This window comes from Phlebotomus papatasi, chromosome 3, assembly GCF_024763615.1.
Source record: "Phlebotomus papatasi isolate M1 chromosome 3, Ppap_2.1, whole genome shotgun sequence".
NCBI lineage: Eukaryota > Metazoa > Arthropoda > Insecta > Diptera > Psychodidae > Phlebotomus > Phlebotomus papatasi.
Window position 1 is genome coordinate 78,514,509 of NC_077224.1, and position 23,142 is coordinate 78,537,650.

Sequence of the window (23,142 nt, forward strand, 5' to 3'; positions counted from 1 at the left end):
GGAAGGATAAAGGCCTTTTTTACAAGGACTCCCAGCATTTATCGTCCTGGGTCCCGGCATTTTTCTCAACCTTATATCAATATCTTCAAAATGCGTCTACTCTAATCTTTGTATGAAGATGAACCAGCGCCCATATACTTTTGATCATTCTTCATCATTCTAAAAAATAGTTTTTATGCTCTAGAACTGTTCCTCTATTGTTTAGAACATTGATCCCAGAACAAAAGTTGTTACCTGTACTAATGTCTATCCAATGACATAGGTCCCGTTCGTGGCGATTCCGGGACCGGATTTGACCATTCTCCTTTGGTATTATATATGTAACTGGCATTAATAGTACTTTGGGTAAGCATTTAAAGTAGAATAACTGGTTTTGCACCAATTGGCCCCTATGTTTTCTAAAAGTGATTCAACACCAAAATAATAGAGCTGTCGGCAAGAATAGCAATACATTTTGACTGGAAAAATTTTATCGAGTCACAATCAATTGAGCTTTGTATCTACATTGTTGTATCAAACAATTTTTCTTAAATCAGAAACAAATGTTCATAAAATGGTATTTGTAAATGTGCATTTGTGGGTAAACATCGATTTAATTTATGCCTAGCAATAACAAAGGAAATAACTGCGCATAGAATTGTTACACCCATACATATACATAACTGCAGCAATAATATTATGAAATCAATCAAATAACAACAGATTCCTGCATTAGCAATCCATTACGTTTCACTATAGCATGACTAAAGTAAATATTGTGCAAAATTAACTCAGTTGCAATTGATTATATTGTAAAATTAATTGCCATTATTATCATTTCGATTTACGTTAAAGCTAAATAAATTGCTTTAAATACTGTAAATAAGATTAAGAACACTAAAAATATTACGTTGTCGAATGAGAATTTAATTGGGAATGTCAACTACAGCAATTGTGTGGAATCAAGTGCAATGAAGCTCATCGGATGCAGTTCAAAGACCTTTGATTCCACAAAAATCAGTGGTGACCCAAGGGAAATTTGATTTCAATTCGAACTCGGAAAGCTTGAGTTATAAGGCATGCTAGTCTATTATATTAGGGAATGAGTGTCCTCGTCCTTACTTAATGTGCAGTGTAAGTTGTACCAGTGGTACCCATTACTTTGGTTCGGATAAGTTAAGTTTTAAATTTGAAAAAAAAACGAACTAACAATTTAGGTTAGCAGAGAAATCATGAACATACCTCTGACTATTATTAAACTCGAGATTTACCGAGCTCATAACTGTCTTAGAAGGTAGGTACGAGGTTAAAGGTAGTCAAATTGAGAGTTTTATGACAAAAAATGAATTATTAATTCATGAATTATGTTAGCATCTAATGGATTCTAAACTTTACCTACATACTGGAGAAATTTATGTACAATTAGCAAATTGTTTGTTCACAAAACATTTTCTTCAGCATGCTAAACAGGGGCATGACGTTTCCTATATTTCCCATATGTTTTTATCGTGCCGAAAGAACTTTTGAGTTTATTAGCTGTTTTCTGTCATTGTAGAATGAATTAGCAAATAATACAAATACACAATAAAAGCCAATTTAATAACGAAAAGGTAACCGAAAACCCTAAATTGGCAACCTACGTAGTTTTGGAGATATCTCGTGAAATGTGTACGAAAACAGGTAAAAATTCACACTAAAACTGGTTACATTTTTCGAAACTAATGTCAGTGTCAGTCCCCTGATGCTAAATATAGACGAAAACTTCTTATAATGAGTATTATATAGAGTTAAATTCGGCTTAATTTATCAAGACATGTTTTTTAAAACTCGTTACAGCGTTCTCAATAATTATTCATTTTTTAATACATCAAAAAATGAGTTTTTTTTTTGAAAACTCTTCAAAATAGGACATTATTCAAGCACTAAAATCGGTTGTCGGTGAGCAATCTCAACTGGCCAAACTCCCTTGAGTCCTGGGGTTCAATTCTGAAGTATTTCAAGTTATAATTTGCAGCTTTAGTTTCCCTACTACCTGACATTGTTCAGGATAATTACAAATTTTAGTATTTCCAAGCTTAGGTAGGGGAAAGTGCCCATGCTTTATACGGTCCCAAGCTTTACAAAGACTAAATTTTTCGTATGTTTTTCAATAAATGTGACTCATCTCATCCATATTTTAAAAACTAAAGGGAAGTGTCTTGTTTTTAAAATATATTCCGGAGTCGCATTTATTCAGAAACATAGGAAAAATTTAGTCATTATAAAGCTTGGGACCATGCAAAGCATGGGCACTTTACCCTACGAGTCTTGAGAATTAATTTGTTCATGAGAATTTTACTTCATGTTCTGAAAAGATCAAAATATTATAATATTTTTCCTAAAAGCATGTAGTTAGTAGGGGGTCCAAATGTGTAATAGGTCTTAATTCAATATAGCCTCTTGCCCAAAAAACTGTCACAAACCTGAGGCTAACGAATAAAGGATCTGATCTTTCTAGAGAGGGTTGTACAAGAGGCTAACAACTCACAAGTACTATGCCTTGGATAGAACGGGATTTACGACGACAACCCAGGCAATGTGCAAAGGACTTACGATTGGGGACATGGAACGTCTTGAGCCTTAATCGACCAAGGGCTCAGGATCAACGAAGTAAAAACAATGTATACATGGTAAAATCATCAAATCAACACTAACAGTTCGGTAAAATGTCACTACTGATCAATTTTAAGGTTGTAAAGAACTTTTTGTACCTCGGATCGGTATTAACAACAGAAAAACACGTCAGGGTAGAGATTAGTAAGAGACTCACGGCGAGGAACGGATGTTTTTATGTTCTTTCATCAATTTGCCAAGAGCACCCAATGGGTAAAGTGGGAGACCACACGCTCCATGATGCAAGCGTCCCAGATTCGAATCCCCTTTTAGATCTCTCAGAGTTTTTCTGGTCTAAAAGATGTTCGAGAATTGCATCCAGTGAGCTTCACTGCTCTTAATTACACGGAGAATGGGACTGACAATCCCATCCCAATATAAAAAAATAATAGTGGATGTTCCGAACTCCTCTTGCAGGAAGGTCAAAGTTCCTCTATGGAACTTGTGCCACCATTACTATTATTATTATCAATTTTCTGAGCTAGAAACATCTCTAGATGTTCATAGATTAAATTATACACCACCATAGTTAAGTCGGTTAAGCTCATCATTACCTATGGTCTGAAAGTAGTAGCACTGACACGCGCCGAATAAAGTACGCAACTGATCTTTGAGAGACGGATTCTGCGACGAATATTTGGAGTTGTCCGAGATGTTTCGAAGGGGGAATTTCATACCAGAATGAACCACGAACTGTAGTAGCTCTGTCATTCAATTCAATGTAGCGCTACATGTAATGAGGCTAGAAATACCTATGCTAGATGGGTGATGACCAGTTCAAACCTAACTTCGTGCATTTTTACTGAAATTTGTTGAAGTTTGTTGCTTCTAACTGCTATAACTTGAAAAGTAAGGTCTGACTGCTGTCCTTACTGTCAAATTTTGACACGTATAAATTAATAGGTGACTGATACGAGATACATTCGATTTTTTATGTGTTGTCCTCTTGTTAATAAAACATGTTAATTAAAAAATACTTCCAATCAAATTTAAGTAGCGAATTAAAATTACACTTGCTAATAATATTATTTTTCTTAAGTATATTACTATTCTTATTTGGACATTGAAGTTATCAGATGCATTGCCTTGTGCATTGCCTTTCCCCTAACAGTTTGTCTATCATCAAAGTATTCTTTGTATTTATCTACGTTGTCAAACAAAATGTATTTTTTTCTTTGAAGTCCTCATCAAGCTTCTAATTAGAGCTTTTCTCACAGCGTTTGCACCGGTAGATGAAAAAGACAAAAAAAAAAAGAAAATAACGAAAGCAGTTGATCCTTTTGACTCCACCTTTGAGAGTTCATATGACACATCACAGTCCGACTGCGTCATTTGGTGAGTCACATTTGATTAAAATTGCAACCCTCTTTGTCCCAGAACTTCACCCACAGAAAATAGCACTGGTGCAAGGGATTAAGGGTGGACAAAAAGAGTGATTCTATGAATATTTTAATTGCATGACTTGCCGTGAATGTGGGAAAGAAGTAAAGTATTAGGAACTTAAGAGTACCTCCGAACGGAAGTTTGTTTTTTTTTTGCTACCAAATGGATATAAAATTGACTCTTGTGGCAGTGGCACAAAAATGATACATTTTTGTGGCATTTCAATTGCTCAGATAACAATCAATTAGTATATGGGGTGCATTTGCATAATTGGCATTTTTTTAGCTATACCATCGATGACCGTTGGCTATGGTAGGTATGTTTCATTTGCAGCGGTTCTCATCGGTAAGATATCGACATTTTGTGGTTCGGCGTAATATTTCTCATTGAGCTGCGATGGTATTTATGGTTGGGTACTGGGGGCTAATCGGGAGCTGAGAGGGGGACTATCTGTTCCAGTGACCATACAATATGCATCCAGGAGCTTCTCCATTCACATAAATACTTAACAATATGTGAATTACTTGAACGTATTCCGACATTTTCAATAATTCATGCCATTCATACATGTGTACCTTCCATCCAGACGTATGGAATAGCTGCAGTTAGTTAACCTCTCAGTTGCCATCCTTCGCAAAGATTGTAAATACGCCTACGGTATATGTGGGAAAGTGTGTACATGCCTTAGTAAAGGCGGCTATAACATCGCACTTTTGCAATCGAAGAGATCTTTTGCTTTTCATTTGTCATTTTTACTTATTTCTTTTATCAAATTATACAAAATGTTAAGCCATGACTAAACGGGGACCCAAATTCTTCCTGTGGGTAATCCATCCTTTTAGACAAGTCCTTGTCTTTCCTTCACAGGCACTGTGTTGCGTGTGCAACATTTTCTCGGAGTGTTTTGGAGGTGATTTTGTGACGAGGCGACGGGGTCGCCTAAAGCGTGGAGAGATGGAGGGAATTGGAGAGTTGGGAAGAAAACTCGCTCAGCTCGCTCTCTTCCACCACGGACCTTCGAGGAGAAAACATCTCCGTCTGTGGACTCCTCCACCATCAGCACCAGCCACCATGTGAGCCACCCAAACTCCAGCCGATACTCCAGAGCCGCCTGGACATCCTCCGGACCTTAGAAGCCTCCCCGAATCCCATGCACCCAACCACCGATGGAGTGCCCTCACCGGAGGGCACAGGGGAGCGTGGGACATAGTCCCTGCCCCCGACGGAAGGACCATGGAAGGAAGGAAGGATTGGGAATAGGGAGAGGAAATGAGAGACAGGAACGTAAGGATGTAATTGGACTTGGAAGAAGGGAAAAATAAATGATTTTCGTATCATTTTGGCGCCCGAGCAAACGAAATATGTGAGTATTTCTGTTTATCCCATGGAATATTTTGTGGCTCTTTATAGTGCATTTTTGGGCAATTTGGTGCACAACTTTCTGAGGGATTAACGGTAGACATTGATAAGCCCGTCCGTGGTGGAGAGCGCTTTATTTACTACGCCTTCTGCGTAATTAACTAGTGTAAAATAATCACGCAATTTTTCAATTAGCTTTTCTTTTTTTTCATAAAGTTTTTTTTATTGCAAGTAGTTTTTCTGGATTTTCTTTGGTTTTTTTCATCTGATTAGGAGTTATTTCGATTTTTTTTAATATTATTTTTTTTGGGATTGTTTATAATATTTTTACCCCCTGTGAGGGAGAATTAGAATTGAAGGGTAGTCTTTCCAGTCCTGTTTTATTTGACCTAAAGACCGAAAAATTTCCTAGTTTTGGATTTTTATGTCCTATACAGAAAAGAATACCCATATACCCATCAAAAAAATTCATACTCAATTTTTCGTCGCAATGGAATTCTTAGCTCCAATAAGAAGCTAATTTACCGTCTCAGGATTTTTTTTGCCCGATCGTAAGAATATTTTTGGCATTCCAAATATTGGATTTATAGTGTCTAGGCTGATGTAAGCCATTATTCGTTGCGGTTAGGCGGTTTACCGTCCTGAGCCGAGTGAGCCCAGAGTGCGCAATATAAAAAGTTTTAATGAAATTTGGTGGTATATTCAGGACTTGGTGAAAAGGTCGAATTTTTTTTCTTTCTTCTATTGCCTGGCTAAGTCTAACTCCAGCTGTAATGACAACACCAATAATACTGCTAATTTTTCATCAATTTTTAACCAGGATCTATTATCAAGACCTGAAAATAAAATGAGCGGGCGGGGGAGAGACTCCTCATTTCTTTGGTACAAGCTGGGGGGAACGTATGCCAATGCATTTTTGGAAGAGGACTATAGCTATCCTGAACATTGGGCAAGTGAATCATTTATAGCGTTCGATGGGGTGTAGAGCAGTTCTTCATTTTGAAATAGTATTAATTCATAATTCAGAAGAATCACTGACATTTATATTAAAGTTCAATATTTAATTTTTTTCTGCATTCACTATAATAATATTTTTTTTTATAAAATTTAATTAAAGTAGTTTATAATTTGTATAGTGTCGCTCACTCCGGAATGCCTAAAATGAAAATTTTTATCAAAATTTAAAGGTGTAGTTTCTCGTTTGTTGTTAACGAATGTTCGCCTCTAAATGCAATTATGCCGTAGCTAATTTTCTACACTGAGAAAAAAAAGAGAGTGCGATTAACTTTTTTTCGTCATAATTTAACACTTTTTAGGTGTAAAAATATATCAACATTTTTTAATGTCAATTTTACACCTTTTTAAGGGTAAAATTAACATGAAAGGGGTTAATTTAACCCCTAATACACCTAAAAAGGGTAATATTTACACCGATTTCGGATCAATACTGCAGGGTCAAATTAACATTTCCGGAATGTTATTTTGACTTTTTCGGATTTCTCTCGGTGTATTAACCATTGGCTAGGATCTGCTATTAAGATCACAGCAAGTTGGGAAGAATAGGGGGATGTCATCCTCTACCTGGCCTAGATCTGTTCTAGTTCTTTCGTAGGCGGGAGGGGGGAGAGATTCCTCGTCTGGTTGGTGTGGGCTGGGGGGTGTGCATGTGCTAATGCTTTCTTAACGCGGGACTCTGGTCATCGTAAATGGGGGGAGAATGAATCGGCCGGTTTGTTAAATAGTTTACAGAAGGAACTTCTCGATTTTTTAAATTCTATAAATATAGTAAACTCTAAATCCAGAAAAAATACTTGCACTTATTATAAAGTAATGTTCAATAATTTACTTTTTCTACTCTTTTTCCAAAATTAATTTTTATAAAATTTTGTAATTAAAGTAGTTTACAATTTGTAAGAGAGCATGGGCGAGCAAAGAACAGAGAAAATATATTTTTTGTTTTTTTGTTATCACTTTCTTTTTCGTTAATGGAGGATTAGTTAGGTGGGCCACCGATCAATTTGGAAAGACTTTCGTTAAAATAAAGTCCTCCACCTTTAGGGTGTTCAATTTGATCGTCGATAATCGACCTAAATGGACTCAGCCTTAAGCTGAACCGAACTTAGTTCGTCCATTTCGATTGTCCAACCTTCTTTTATCCCTCTTAGGACACCTAAGCGCTAGTGTCTCTTATGGGGAATTAATTTGTAGTGACATTTTTTTTTGTTACATGCAGATTTGATTAGGTATCTGCCATTAGAGCCATACCAATCAGTTTTTTTTTCTGACCAACACCTTATTCTTCTCCTCCTACGTCATTTGACGTCACGTATATTTTGGATACCTCGAAACGATTTATCAATTTTTAATTCTTTTTTGACTAGAATGAATTTAATGGTCGCGAATTGTTACCCACGTCTCCGCAGTTGCAGGCAGCCACATTCCTTGGGACAGGTTGTAAATCTCGAATAAAACGTTTTTTATTTATTGTTCGAGGCAGTTAGGGCAGTGTCGGTGGAAGGAGGGGTTTTTTCTTTGCCCTTCAGGCTTTCTTTTTCCCCAACACTGTAATTCGGCTGAGATTCCCCTTTCCGCTTTGAAATCGGTACGCGGTGTGTCTCTCAGCGAAATAGCTGAGTACCTGTTCTAATTATAATGGTGCTGAGACGGGATGACTCGGGAATTATACCGCGACTATTTGTCCTATTGATTTTCTTGTGGATCGTATAGGATCCATGGTGATCGGATTTTGGGGTGGTCCATCTTCAAATTAATGCCTTAAAGAATTCTTTCAATTTAAAATATATAGTTGAGATAATTAGGAAATTTCGTTGGCGCTAAAAGTTTAGGACGGCCTTTATTTTCGAAATCCTTATTATCTTAACAGACAAGTATCATATTTAGCTTCAAGTTGCTTAATTTTTCTCCTTTAAAATGGATATTTGATTTCGGGTGACGGTTGGAACATTTAAGTATTATCGCTGGCGCTAAATTATTAGGACGGCCTCTTAACGCGAAATTCTTGATGTCTAGTCGATTGCTTGGAATTAGTAATCTGTTTTTTTCCCTTTCCTTTTCTTTTAATTAAACCTTAAAATTGGCTGAATGTGCCGTCTCCGTCTAAAAATAGTATGATGGGAATAACGGAATTTTTTCGCGGGCGCTAAAGTTCTAGGTCGGCCATTAATCGCGAGATTCCTTATTACCTAGTCGGCTGTTTGAGATTTGAGTCGCTCAGTCACCAGTTTATTTACTTTTTCTAATTTCTTTTCTGGAACAAATTGCTCACCAATGCTACTCCTTTATTCATTTTTTTTCTTCCCTTTTTATCAAAATTTTCGATTGTGAAACATTTAAAATTGTAAATTAAGAAATTTGATATTTTTTTTCGATATGACTGTATATGGACAAGGTCCCTTTAGGGGTATGAAAGTCTTTTTTTTTTCTTTTTTTTTGGTAACTCCGGGGTGTGTGTTGCGTGTGCAACATTTTCTCGGAGTGTTTTGGAGGTGATTTTGTGACGAGGCGACGGGGTCGCCTAAAGCGTGGAGAGATGGAGGGAATTGGAGAGTTGGGAAGAAAACTCGCTCAGCTCGCTCTCTTCCACCACGGACCTTCGAGGAGAAAACATCTCCGTCTGTGGACTCCTCCACCATCAGCACCAGCCACCATGTGAGCCACCCAAACTCCAGCCGATACTCCAGAGCCGCCTGGACATCCTCCGGACCTTAGAAGCCTCCCCGAATCCCATGCACCCAACCACCGATGGAGTGCCCTCACCGGAGGGCACAGGGGAGCGTGGGACATAGTCCCTGCCCCCGACGGAAGGACCATGGAAGGAAGGAAGGATTGGGAATAGGGAGAGGAAATGAGAGACAGGAACGTAAGGATGTAATTGGACTTGGAAGAAGGGAAAAATAAATGATTTTCGTATCAACTGTGGACAATGGTCAGAGCTTGGTGCTCAATTCAAACTCACAGTCAGTAGAACCCTCAGCCGATCTATCGATCGGCAGAGAGAGACGGTCAATTTAGCTTATGCCTTAGACACACTTACGACTTAAGCCGTAAGTGGAAAATGATAGAGATGTAGTTTCACGATTATTTCTAATAAAATTACGCTGAGCCGTCTCTCGGCTAGTCCTCAGGTCTGTCGAGGCCCTTATACGGGCTTCAGACCTAAAGCTTAGCTATCTAGCTTAACTCCTCTAATTCCTAATCAGGCATGATTTTTTAGGGAATTGTTGTTTAGGATTAAATATTAAGGGCAAAAGATCCATTATATTTTGAAAAATCAATAAAATTGCATGTTATTTAGATTTTTGGGACCTTCAGGGACTGGGCTAAACCTCCAGTCTGAAGCCGGTATTAGGCTCTTGAGTGGAGGGCCTCGACACGTGCGGTGGGCCGGGTAGACTGATACTTCACGCCACTTAACTCTTTCGCGTCCATAGGGTAATGTCATGACTCGGGGAAAAAAGTTTTTTTTGGGTATTTACATTAATTGAAATCTATCTGTTCGTGCACGACATCATAATAGAAGGATGTAAGATTCTTGGCTCATTTTCTCAAGACTCCAGTTATATTTTAATTAATGTAAATAGCCAAAAAGAAACTTTTTTCCCCGGGTCATATATGACCCTATGGACGCGAAAGAGTTAAGCCCTGATCCTCCCAAAATACCCTTGTAAAGCTCTGTGACTTTCCAAAAATCAAACTGAATTGACCTCATTTGTTATCACTTTTTTTTTATGTCACTCTCTCTTCGGTTATATACTCGCGGTTGTCCTTGTGCTTATATAAAGCTCCGGGTCAAAACGATTTTAGATTTAATTCGGAACATTCCCATAAAGCATAATATTTGCAGGCTTGACTATGTTGTGCTGATGTCAGCTTCTTCAGATATTTCAAAGCAAAACATAGGTATTTATCTCACTTTCATTAGGCTTTTGCTGAACTTTAAAAACTCTGTTACTGAACTCTAATATCGATCGCTCAGAATGAGAAACGAATAACTCGCAATAGGCAAATTTTACAGGAGAGCGATATGAAGCTGAATGCAGCGTATAGGATTTTTGAGATTTAAAATCTCTATAACTTTGAAAATAATTATCTTTCAAGTATAATATTCAGAGAGAAGGTAGAGGGTATAAATAAGTATTCAAAAAGCGAATTACAACGATTTTTGTAAAAAACCGAGTTGTTCGACTTATATTCTGAGTGGTCGATATGTTTAAACGAGGATATTTCGAAAATTCCTCCAACACGCTATGCAAAGTGATGCTATGAAAATCTCCCTGATGATTCATTTCTGAGATAAAATCTTCTTATCACCTTTGATGATCCCTCCAAATGTGTTTAGGCTAAAACAGATATGAAATCTATTTTTTTTATTATTTCCGAAAATTCTAAAGTTGTCGGAAGTATAAGAAAAACTTAAACTGATGAGAAACTGTTACAGTAATTAATTATGATTTACTCGTTAATGAAAGTTTGAATGGGATGAGAAGAATGGGTGCTTAATGCTTAATCGATTACATAATTAGCATTTAATGTGATTGGTAAGTAAATTGAACGTAAGTAAAGAGACGTTAAATTTTATTTTACTGCTCTATTCAGTTTCTATCGTGTTACCTTTTTTCGATAGTAGGGGAAGTGCTCATAATTTTGGACAGTCTGCATATAAGCATCGATATAATAAGTTTGAAGTGCGATATTTTCAATACTAATTGACTTTTCTTGTTACTCTCTTTTCAGAAGGATTGTTTCGAAACTTGGCAAGCTATTTATCAACTCATTTTTACAAAAATTAGTTTTAATACGTTTAAAAATGAATTGATATGTAGAGGTGAATTTGACTCTTATTTTGGACAACTTGGTTATTAATTTTTACAACTTGTCTGTAAATTTGGACAGATAATCCGCCTCAACAGGATGCCCATTGTTCTTCATTTTATGAACCAATCTTACCAAGTCCTCTTCCTGTTCATGTAAGGGAAACGTAGAATGTCACAAGAAGCCCGGAAACTTTCCATATCATTCATTAAAGTGAGTTGACTTCGGTACTCCAAGTACGTGCGGATTCGCTCATTCCCTGCCCTTTCCGGGAGCCTTTCAAGGCATTTCTCACTGCATCTCTTTCGTAGAGATGATGCTCCTTTGTTTCTCCAGGCATTTGTCCAACCTAGTCATCACAAAAGCTAAAACTTCACGAAATTTCGTGAGAAAAACACCTGTCCAAAATAAGAATCATCACCTCACTGGTGAATGTCTTAAAAAATTTCCCATTTTTCACACGAAAAATATAATTCACAAGGCAAATCTCACTTCAGGTCAAATGTACAAATCATCAGTAACGTGAATCAACACAATATTCAATGAATATTCAATAATATCACTCAAAAACAGCGAACAAACTTTGTTAGTACTTCACCAAAACTAAATAAGACTGAAGTAAGCCACGAAGTTCTGTCATATTTCTCGTAAGCAATTGCTCACACTGAATTTTCAACAAAGCAATTTCAACTCAAATCATATTCAAAATTTAACGTATTTAGTGTCAAAATCTTCCAAAAAGAACAAATATTTAGATAGAATTCATTTTTCATCAAATATTGGAATAAAAATCCATCATTTTAATCAATTTATTTTTAGTGTCCAATTTTACCCTCAAAGTGTCCAAAATTATGAGCACTTACCCTATTCACTGTCTATTCTGAAAAAAGAAACATTGACGACGGCACTTTTTGTGGCTAATATAGATATTTATTACCAGTCACACTCTTCTAAGTACGTTACAATAAATGGTCAAACAATGCGTAAAAAATTGGCATTCGCTTAATCTAACAGGAAAGAGATTTATCGGTACTATCGATTCGATAGTAATGAAAAGTATATTTGACTGCACTTATTAAATTTAGTTTCTAATATACCCAATGAATGCTATAGTGTCAAAATTTATTGTGGTAAAACATTTTATTGCATGGAAATAATGCTCAATTCCGCTAACAAAATATTTAACTACATTAAAAATTTAGGAAAGTACAAAAAATCAAATTGTACTCCATCGATTTCAAAAGTACTATGCGCGCGGGGAAATTTGAAAAACTGCTCCACTTTCACATTTCTCCCTAAATCCAAGCCCCAAACCAACAAGTACCTTGCAAATAACATTCCCAGTGAAATTTATGTAAAATTTGCAAATTCATCCGAATAACGTGACTGTCCATTAGAATATGGGAATAACGCTAAGTGCTATTGAATCCTTCTCCAGAGGGTAATCAACGCATCTTAGCACTCTTGCCCACAAATTGTGGGGATTTTGTGGGAAATTGTCATAAATCAAAATACACACACTCCTTTTTTGCATAACATTTTCTGATATACCTTTTTAAATCCACCCTAAAGAGATTTTTACCTGACGCAGGAAAGGTTCGAGAGACATGCAAAAAATTATCACAACTCATTCAGAAAGAGTCTAATAGAGAACTACGTCCTTTCAAAATAGAAGATATATATGTGTATAGTATATATTATATACAATAACTTAATGTAAAGATTTGTATGGCTCAAATAATATTTCAAGTTCGTTTATGAACTTCACAACAAAAATTAATGTGTTATTTCTCGATAAAAAAATTTAAAATTCTCTTTTCTTGTTTTCTTATGGATTTAAAATTTAAAAGAAAATAATTGGATACAGAGTTATTTAAAATGGTTAGACATACCTAAATATTTGGAATTTTTACTTACGAGGAGATTATTGAGGATCAAAATTCAATATGTAAAAGTCTTTCATTAACTAAACACCGCTGCCTCTTAAATTTGACTGAGTGTAGTGAAAACTAAAAAGTATTCTAAAAAAATTTTGCAATTTGAGTAGCTTTTTGAAAATTTTCGATTTTACGATTAGTAACAGATTGCGATAGAGAATTTTAAACGCTATCAAAATTCGGTTTTATCTCAACAAATATTAATTTAAAAGATTAGAAAAGTTTTTTTTTTGCATTGTATACTCACACAGCTTGGTTAGTCATTTAGCATTATAAGATGTTTATTAAACACTTGATTAAGCACAAAAATAAATTTCCTTTAATAACCGTTAAATTTTTTTTCTCAAAACTCTACAATTTTTTCTGTTTTGTTTTATAAAGTTGTATAGAATAAAATTATCCAGATTTTAATATAAAGAGATGACAATGTGTCCCAATTTTGCTGAAGATAGAGCGTGAAGTTTTTTGCATGATCTTTTGATACTTACTGCTCTACTAGAGATCAAATTGATTCACAAATCACAAAAACGACAAAAAATTTTTAAAATCAAAAATTGTTAAAGAAATAATCATTTTAAAATATTCTGGCATGAGTTATAAGCATATTGGCAATCAAAAAATATAAACTTAAGAAAGATAAGTCGTTCACGGATATTTAACCGATTCATTATTGATTTCAAGACGTTAAACTTTGACTTCCTAAAATTCAAGGTGGAAACTTTTTAAGGGTCATTGGTATGTTTGGACAAAATGTTCATGTGGACCAACTCTAAAACATATCTAAAAATAAAGGAAATCGTAGGGACCGCTTCCCAAATAAACCAGAAAATATGTTTTGAAGGGGTTAGGGAGGGGTGGTTAAAGAAAGAAAAAAAAAAGATTTGGAGATTGTAGCCATTTTCCTGTCAACACAGTAAAGTGGGGTCGTTCTCTACAACCTCTCCGTAATATTCGAACCTGACGCTTCTTTCTGGCCAGCCCGCTGAGAAGAGCTTTAACTTTGACAGTGCACAGCGTGGGTGCGAGGAGCTAGCACAGAGGACTACCACCAGTTTTCGTAGTAAGTGCCAATTTAATCCTTTATGCCTTCGAATAATGCGAATTTTCTTCGATTTTTCGTAAGAGACTTTCACATTTCTACTTAATATTAGTTACATTATCATCAATTATTGATTATTATGTGAAAATTATGTGTAAGTCTCTTAAGAAAAGTAGAACAAATTCTCATTATTCGAAGGCATGAACGTTCGAAGGGAGAGTACTTTCCTCTAAGCAAATTTTCTGTCCATTAGCTCTCTTATTTACTACTCTGAAAAAAAAAAATGTTTTGTCAAATTAACAAGACAAATTTGTAAAAAGGATGTTCTTCCATACAGAATATGAAAAAGTTTTTTTTTTAAATCGGCGGCCAACTGGATCTTGTTAAAAGTTTGTCAGAAGGAAGTTTTTCTACATAAAATTCAAGGAAAAGTTTTGTCAAATTGGTAAATAACATCCTTTTGACAAAATTTCAACAAAATTCGTTTGTTCGTTTAACAAGATATTTTTTCAGAGTAGAGAATTAATAAATCACTTGGTTTTTGTATCATCTTTTGTTAAAAAAAAAAAAAACTTTTACTCCATTTTACTGCTTGAACTTAAAGAAAAACCAGTATAAATAATAAGTTTTTATTTCAGTTTGTTGCTGTTTTGGAGCATAAACGGTAAGAGATATCAACTTTCAGTCTCTGGCGAGACCCCATGAAAAACATTTTATCTTCCTCCCACCCTCTTTCTATTTTCGAAAGCCATAGTTTCCGATTTTTCTCGGAAACGGCTCCATGGATTTGTTTCACTTCTAATTTTAAATTCAAATTGCCGATAAGTATTGAAATAATTATTCCTCACAATAAGAAATAAAAAGCTTGGTTTTTTATTGCGCTTTTTATTCCAATTAATTTATTTTCTTATTCCGTTTAATTTTATTGATCATAAAGGATTATACACTTCAACTGAATTTTAAGCTTTTACAACTTTTTTAACTAATACTTTATTACAGAGTACAATTTGACTTTTATTTAAAGTAATAGATTAAATTTCAAGATTAAAAATTGTATTGTAAAGTACAGAAATGTCTTAAAGAAAATGGATCGAAAAAATTAATATTTTAGTAATTTTTATTGATAAATTCATTTTAATTTACCATTTGAAATCAGAAAAAGAAATTCTTCCTGTAATTGTATTACTTAATATTGCTAATCTAAGAGTTTTTCCCGAATAAGGCAATCCTGAAATAACAAGATTTCAGGAACAAATCACACGAAATTATTACATGTTCAGGACATCCATATGTGCTCATTCAATAAAAAGTTCGATATGATGGGAAGTACACTTTTGCAGGGCAAAAATTTTCCCATACAATTCCAATGAACTTATCGAGCTTCTTCCCTGTCCTCCGAAAAATCCCTACAGTTTGTTTTCCACTCCAATCTGGGTGTCCTATATATTTTTCCGTGATATGGTTGTTTGGAATCACACAGATGTACAACAATGTTTTTCCCACATATTCCTCTATCCATATCTTCCTGCCATTTATTATTGAGTGAAGCGCTGTTTCGGGTATTTTGTTTGAAAACTCAATTTTTTCCCACTGACGGCAGTGTTTTTATTTTGATTATTTCCTCGACAAAATTCATTATTTCATCCTCACATCATAAATCAAAGAAGCCACACTCAACACCCAAACCATCCAACAAGCTTTTTTTCCCACTTTGTCTTCAAGTCTGACGAATATAAGGGTTTGGGTATGGGTGTAGGCCTGCAGGAAGAAGGAGTCTGTGCATCAAGTGAAAATAAAGCAAATTATGTCTGGGATGTTGGGGAAAAATTGAGTTTGAAAAGTTTGACGGCTTCCATGAGACATCCGTAGAATGAAAAAGGGCACAAAAGCATAGGGAGCACCTGAGAAATACCTTAGAATTGTGAAATTTATTTTCACCTGACCTACATGGTAAAAGCGCCATCGAAAGTCCCAAATTTATTTCACAGGCTTGACACTTCGGAAATATAAGAAAGAAGTATGGTTCAAACCTTTTAATATCTTAAAAAAAAATCTTAATTAATTTGAAGCTTTGACCTAGAAAAATTTAGTCAGCGAAACCTAATTAATATAGTAAATTAAATTTATATGAGTCTTTTTGGGCATTTGGTTCAATGTAATTTATTGAATTAGTAATGCTGGCACTATAGTATTATTTATCTGTCATTCCACTTAACTGGGTTCGATATCATAGTAATGCCGCAATATAATAAAGTACTTATTTTGCAGCATTTTCTAAGCATTAATTATAAAATTGAGCTTTTGCAATAATTAACGTTCAATTGCGAATTACCCTACATTACTGCTTTTACATTTTATCCAACATTAATTATTATTGCTACAGTTTGAATTGTGCAACACAACAAAAATTATTGATATTTAATTTATATAATATAATATGTTTATTAATGGATTTAATACCATTTTTGAATTACAGTTCATCATTTGTAACATTTGCAAATACTAGAGGTAATATTAATACAAATAATAAATAATAGTAGCAATAAAATTATAATAGTGGCATTAAATGTCATAGAAACGACTTGGCCTTCAGCAAACCGTGTCAGACTTTAATGAATTTTGATTTTAGTAAACAAAGCCGTATTAGAACCCTAAATTAAAATATTAAATAAGCGAAACATTACAATATTATTTTTAACTGCTCGAACTCCATAGAGAGGGCAGATTCCATAATCGAATTTTTTTTCAACTTTTCACCATCCTGTAGGGGAATTCTGTAACTGTATGACAATATCATATGACAAATTTTAAAATTTTTATATAGAAAATTCGAAAAAACTCATTGAAAATCAGATTCACATCAGTTACTAAGAGCTTCATATAGCTCTTTGCAATGACCATTCGGTACTCACTGGCCTTTAATGTTGTCCTGTTCCCGAATTTCACGAAAATTTGTCATATGACATTGTCATATCGTTACAGAATTCCCCTTCTGGCTGCCAAACGGTGAGAGGTAATGACTTCCGGCCTTCAGTGACTCCCTTCCCACATGTCAATATTCTCTAGAGAACTAACTTACCCCAAACGTTCGACAGGAGAGTACTTTCCTCTACAAAAGTTACACCACGATCAGTTTTTCAATATTTAACATTACTAATTGGCAAAAAATTATTTCTTAATTAATTATAAATATTAAAAATTCAAATACATAGATGTAGTTAAATGGATCGATTAGCACAACCGAAATACCAAATAGTATTTTCAGACTTATATTTTAAATTAAAATATGGAACATATCTCCTACCATTCCGATTCGGTGTACTCTTCCCTTATACTAATGAACTCAATGAACTTTAATTAAGCCCAGATAATTTTTTACTATACATTTTCTGAACACTATGTTTTCTTTCGAACTCAAGTTTAACCCGGTGGCAACCAAAATCCCAAAAGCCAAAATCCCGAAAGCCAAAATCCCGAATTTTCAAAATCCTGAAAGGGTTGAAATTATATGGAGGAAAATGTTTAGAATAATTTCCTAAGACACAGAAGATTTCTCTTTGCCTCCAACAAGCGCAGGTACAATCGTGGGAGTAGCTGTAACACTTTTAAGAATTCGGGATTTTAGCTTTATGGATTTTGGCCCATTCGGGATTTTGGCTTTCGGGATTTTGGCATTCGGGATTTTGGCTTTCGGGATTTTGGCGTTCGGGATTTTGACAAGGACCCGTTTAACCATATGGCTTTAATTTCTCCAAATTTGTGATAAGCAAAATTTCAAGAAGAAAAATTAACTTAGGACATTATTTTTAGTATTTTGTATTACTAATAAAATCTTTTAAAAAAATCATTGAAACTGCTTAATATTTAGTCATTTCCAGACTTTCGGGAATTGGACTACACAATCTGAAATCCATAGACTTTTAGCTCAGTTCCCGTAGATTTTATAAACCTAAATAATAAGCCATTTTAGTGGTTTTTCAAAATATTAAGGATTTTTTGTCCAATCCAATCAGAAAACAAAATTTTGCCAAAAACCTTAAGAAATTGTACAAAGTTCAAGTCAAATGACCAAAACTTTTGTCTAAAAATCGTGTTACGTGGATCAATTTCAGGAAGGGACAATTTCGCATTTAGCAAAACTTCTTACCCTTAACTAGCGTTTGTACTTAATGCAATTTCGAATTTTATTTGGTCATATAAATAAAATTTATTATAGTTAAATTGTAGAATATAAAATTCACACATAACATCAAAGATTGCTTTCTAATTCGCATTCTGCACTACACTCAAGTGCAACTTTAGTGTTTCAGACAGTTTCTTCTAATGTCTAGATACTCCTACACCTGCCTTTCCTTGTTCTCTGTCTCTCCTTTGTATTACCATTTTGGCCTCTTCGAGTTCTTTAGCATTTTCATATATGGTGTCTCAGTGTTTTAGAAATGCTCCAACTTCCATTGACCAAGGCTTCCTTCACAGTTTTCTTCTCTTAGTAATATTTGTCTGCACAGAACGCCCCTTGAGGGGGCCAGGAAGAGGGTGTTTGTGGATTCCAATGACATACACAAACACCCACTCAGAAGGATAGTCTCCATCGGTCTTGTGGTTGGTGACCGTACTAATTCAATTTAAAACGGCCACAGCTTTGTTTGAATTAGACACAAGGAGTTGGGCGATGAGTGTAGAGATCCTGTATGTCTTTGCAATTTAGAACGAGAGGCTACCATCCTTTATGCTGTTGTGTCGGGATGAATATGTAACGGAGTTGGCAAGTTTGGGGTCCTTTTCATCTCTACACTCTCCTATGTCTTCCATTACATCCGAAGAAGTTTTCCATCACAGAGGAAAACTCGAAAGAACATTTTCTCCCCACACACTTACAACTTATGCCATCCGCAATGATGCTCTATATGATTAGAGAGGTTACTTTATGGGTTTAGAATAAACTTTGAGAAAATGGATGAATTTCCAAGCACATGCACGTGGACGTGGACATTACAGAAGGGTTGACAGAATTATGTAATATTTTTTGAAAATTATATTATATGCGATCAATAATTCAATATCTTAAAGGTTTAGTTATATACAAAAAAAAATTGTACAAAATTCTAATTCTGTTCAAAGCTTCTATAAAATAAGGAAGGATAAGCTAGTGCTGAACTGGATATTCAAGATACCAATTTCTAGACTTTAGAATACAGGTCAAAAATTAAATTTTAATTCAGATGATCTCAATTAGTAATTATATATTTTATTTTATTCTTGTTTTTTAATTATTCATGTCTCTGTACATTAATCTAATTACAAGAGGGGGGTTGTGTCTGTTAATACAAATCATTAGCAATTTAGGACAGAACTATCAATTGCTATTTTTTTTAATTTGTTAAGAGTTCATCTATAAGACGATTGCCCCAAACTCTAATGGTATTATTAGTTGTGAGAATTTTGCGATCTTTTTGCTCAATGTTTATTGTAATGAGAATTATCTATCAGAGCAAATGACACTCAAGTCATTCAGTCTTCTCCGGAGTGGAGATTGGAAAAGTTCCTACCTCTACTCAGGAGCAAAGTGGAGACTTGTCAAGTTCGCAAAATTCTCACAATAAACGATAATCCATGGACACCATAGGCTACCGACTCAATTGTACGCATACAATAAAATTGTTTGTTTTCCACGCGAAAGCCGTAATTCATAAAGCAAATGTTACTGCAGATCTAATAAACAAATCACTGATCATGTAAATTAACACAACAATCAATGAATTTTTAATAACACTTAAACTCGAAAAAAATTACTATAGGGTAAATGTGCCAAATTTCGGCATAGTTGCATGCAAGCGTCAAAGTCTCAAGTTTGAAATGTAATATTTGAAATACAAATTGATTTTTTTATTCCTTCTTCTTAAAGAGTGTTGCTTGGGACTTTGTAAAGAGTTTACCGTCTTTATTTACTCTAAAATCATTCTTAATACATTTTAAAATGAATAAAAATATAGACATAGCTTTGGTGCCTTATTTCGGCCACCTTCATTCTCATAGTTCCTTGCCCTTCGGGAATTCTTCTAATATCTTTTTCACGTCATCTCGTTTATCGAAGCTACATTTTTTGTTATTCTTTTGCATTGTATAATCTCTAGAGTATGTAAAATCTAAAAGTTCATTGAAATTCTAGGAACAAAAAAGGTGGCCGAAATTGCAAGCTGGCCGGAATTTGGCACACTTACCCTATACTAAGTTTGGCACTATCAGTCTAGGTCAGATGGAAGTTAGATTTTTATTCTTTTTTTCTCTATTTATGCTATTTTTTTCTTTGGTACTTTTCCTTTTTTTTCTTTTCTCTTTTGCTCATTCTTCATCTTATGTAATAGGTATGTAATTTTGCTCTTTTGAAATAAATATCAATAATTGTAATTCAAATCAAATTCAACGATTTTATTGTTAAAATCTTCTAACAAGAATTAATATTTGATTGAAATACACTATTCATTAAATACTGGAAGAAAATTCTAAAATTTTAATCAATTAATTTGTATAGTTTCCAATTTTACCCTCAAAATATCAAAAATTACAAACTGTCCCAAATTACAAGTAGTTCCTCTATTAAGGCTAATTTCGTTCAAATTTGAATATAAATTGTGTCAAAGAAATTTTTACTTCATCACAATTAAATGTAATTCCAATCAACTGAATCAAGTACCAAATGCATATTAAACATGAAAAAAATAACTTCCTACATATATGGCTTTTCTTGATCAAAATCTATCCTTATGGACAATACTCTCCACTTTAGATTGTGAATGTGTTATCCAGAAATATAAGAGCATGGAAAATATTTTGGACCCAGGTTACAATAAATCTTTTTAATATGACTCTTTTTTCCCACCATGATAACTTTTCCCTGTCCTCCACATCCCTGACTTTCTCTCGTTGCCGCGAAAAATGTAATTTTTCATTTAGTTACGTGGATGCAAATCTGAGGATGGTTTATGTTCAACACCCTCCGAAAAAGGAAGAGACATTCAGGATGACACGTCGTCCCACTTTTGCCGAAAAACTCATACCTCTCTACATAGATATGAGGTATGAAAATTAAAGTGACAATGTTTTAATGGGGATGTCGCATGTCCCAGTGGTATTACAATATAATGGTACGTTTACAACTTACATACCCTTTGCCTTCGGGTTTGGAGCAGCTCTTATGGAGATTTTACCATGGTTGATGGTTGCAAAGCCAAAAATCCTTCCAAGAGGGAAAAAATTAATATGCCAAAATTTGTATATTCATCTCATTAGAATGCATATGGCAATCTCAATGCTGTATACCTTCCATCCTTCTGGCGTGAAACGAATTCAATAGGAGAAGGCGCACCTGGAAAAAGCCAGGCCTGAAATGTCTCACGCACCAGAAACATAAAGAAGGAAGATTAATATATCACTTGAACTGAATGTTTATCTCTTTTGTGGTTAGTCCTCAGAGCAAAATTTGGAAAATACATTGTACAATTTATGTATCTATATTTTTTTTTCGGGGCAAAAATCTATCATAAAACAGCACACAAAGAGAAGATCGTCTGATGTCTTAGAATTACGAGTTAAATTAGGTATTATAGAAGAAATAATTGAAAATGGCATTGTACAAATGAGCAGTAACAAAATAATTTGAAACTGTGATATTATCGTCCAAATTTTGGGAAAAGAAAATCAAAGGACTTTTCATTCTATCTGCAACAATTTTAAATGTTAAATATATAAATCAGCCCCAATTTTGTAAAGATTTATGTTTTATACTGATCATAATAAGATATTTTACTGCTCGTTTTTATTCTTTTACTAACCATTTTGAATTTTTTACTGCTCGTTTGTTTTTCGTCATTGAAAATATGACTCAAATGTGCTTTTATTACGTATGCTTTATCTTTTAAATTTACAACACCTGATTGTTGATTCAGAGTATAATAAGTGTTGACATAAAGTTAGTAGAGACAAGATTGCTAATACCAAAATTACCTTTATTAGGTTCCTGATAACAAAAATATTGATTTCAATGCCAAATCTTATTTATGTTCTGGAAGTTTATTTCAACATTTTTTTCGTTTTGGTTTTATAATTAATTAAAATGAAGTGATATAAATTAATTTGTTAAAAGTCAAAAAATACATTTTAATAATAATAATAATAATAATAATGTTTATTGGCGTCTTTGTAAATTAGGCTCAGAGCCTCTATATACAACCATGAATGTTACAAATGTCAGAGCGGTTAGAATGACAAGTATTTTTGAAAGTTTCTGAATGATGATAGGCTGGTCAACAGCTTGTAGGAGCAGAGAGGTTGGTAGGCAATTGGTCGTTAGGGCCTCGACAGATCTGAGGATTAGTACAGAGACGGCTTAGCGTAATTGTATTCGAAATAATGATTAAACTACATTTCCATAATTTTCCACTAAGTCGTCTCTCGTCCTAAGTCGTAAATGTGTCTAGAACTTTAGTTTATCAATTGATTCATAAACTTACACAATGTATTCTTGCAATTGCTAATTTATTGGTGCAATCTAGCGAGTAATTTGAGCGAATGTGGCGTTAGGTAGATATAATCAGAAATTAGACGTTTTTCAAATACTAAGTAGTTTCTAAACTGACCCCACACTGAAGAGGACACGTCAGATCAAGGGTCGAAAGTTTTGGAGAAAACCTAATTAATTAAACCTTAATTTGAATGAGAAAACTTTCCACCTTGAAACCATAAAACCTTCAAGCTTAAGTTAAGCTTAAGCTTAAGTTAAACCTTGAGCTTTAGATTTGTAAAAACTCAAATAATGGATTATCCAGACGAAATTTTAACAAGTTCCGATTAAAATCAGAGATTCAAAATCCCGAAAGGATTAAAATCTAGAATGGGCCAAAATCCCGAAGGCCAAAATTCGGAAAAGCCAAAATATCGATTGGGTCTAATTCCCGAATAGGA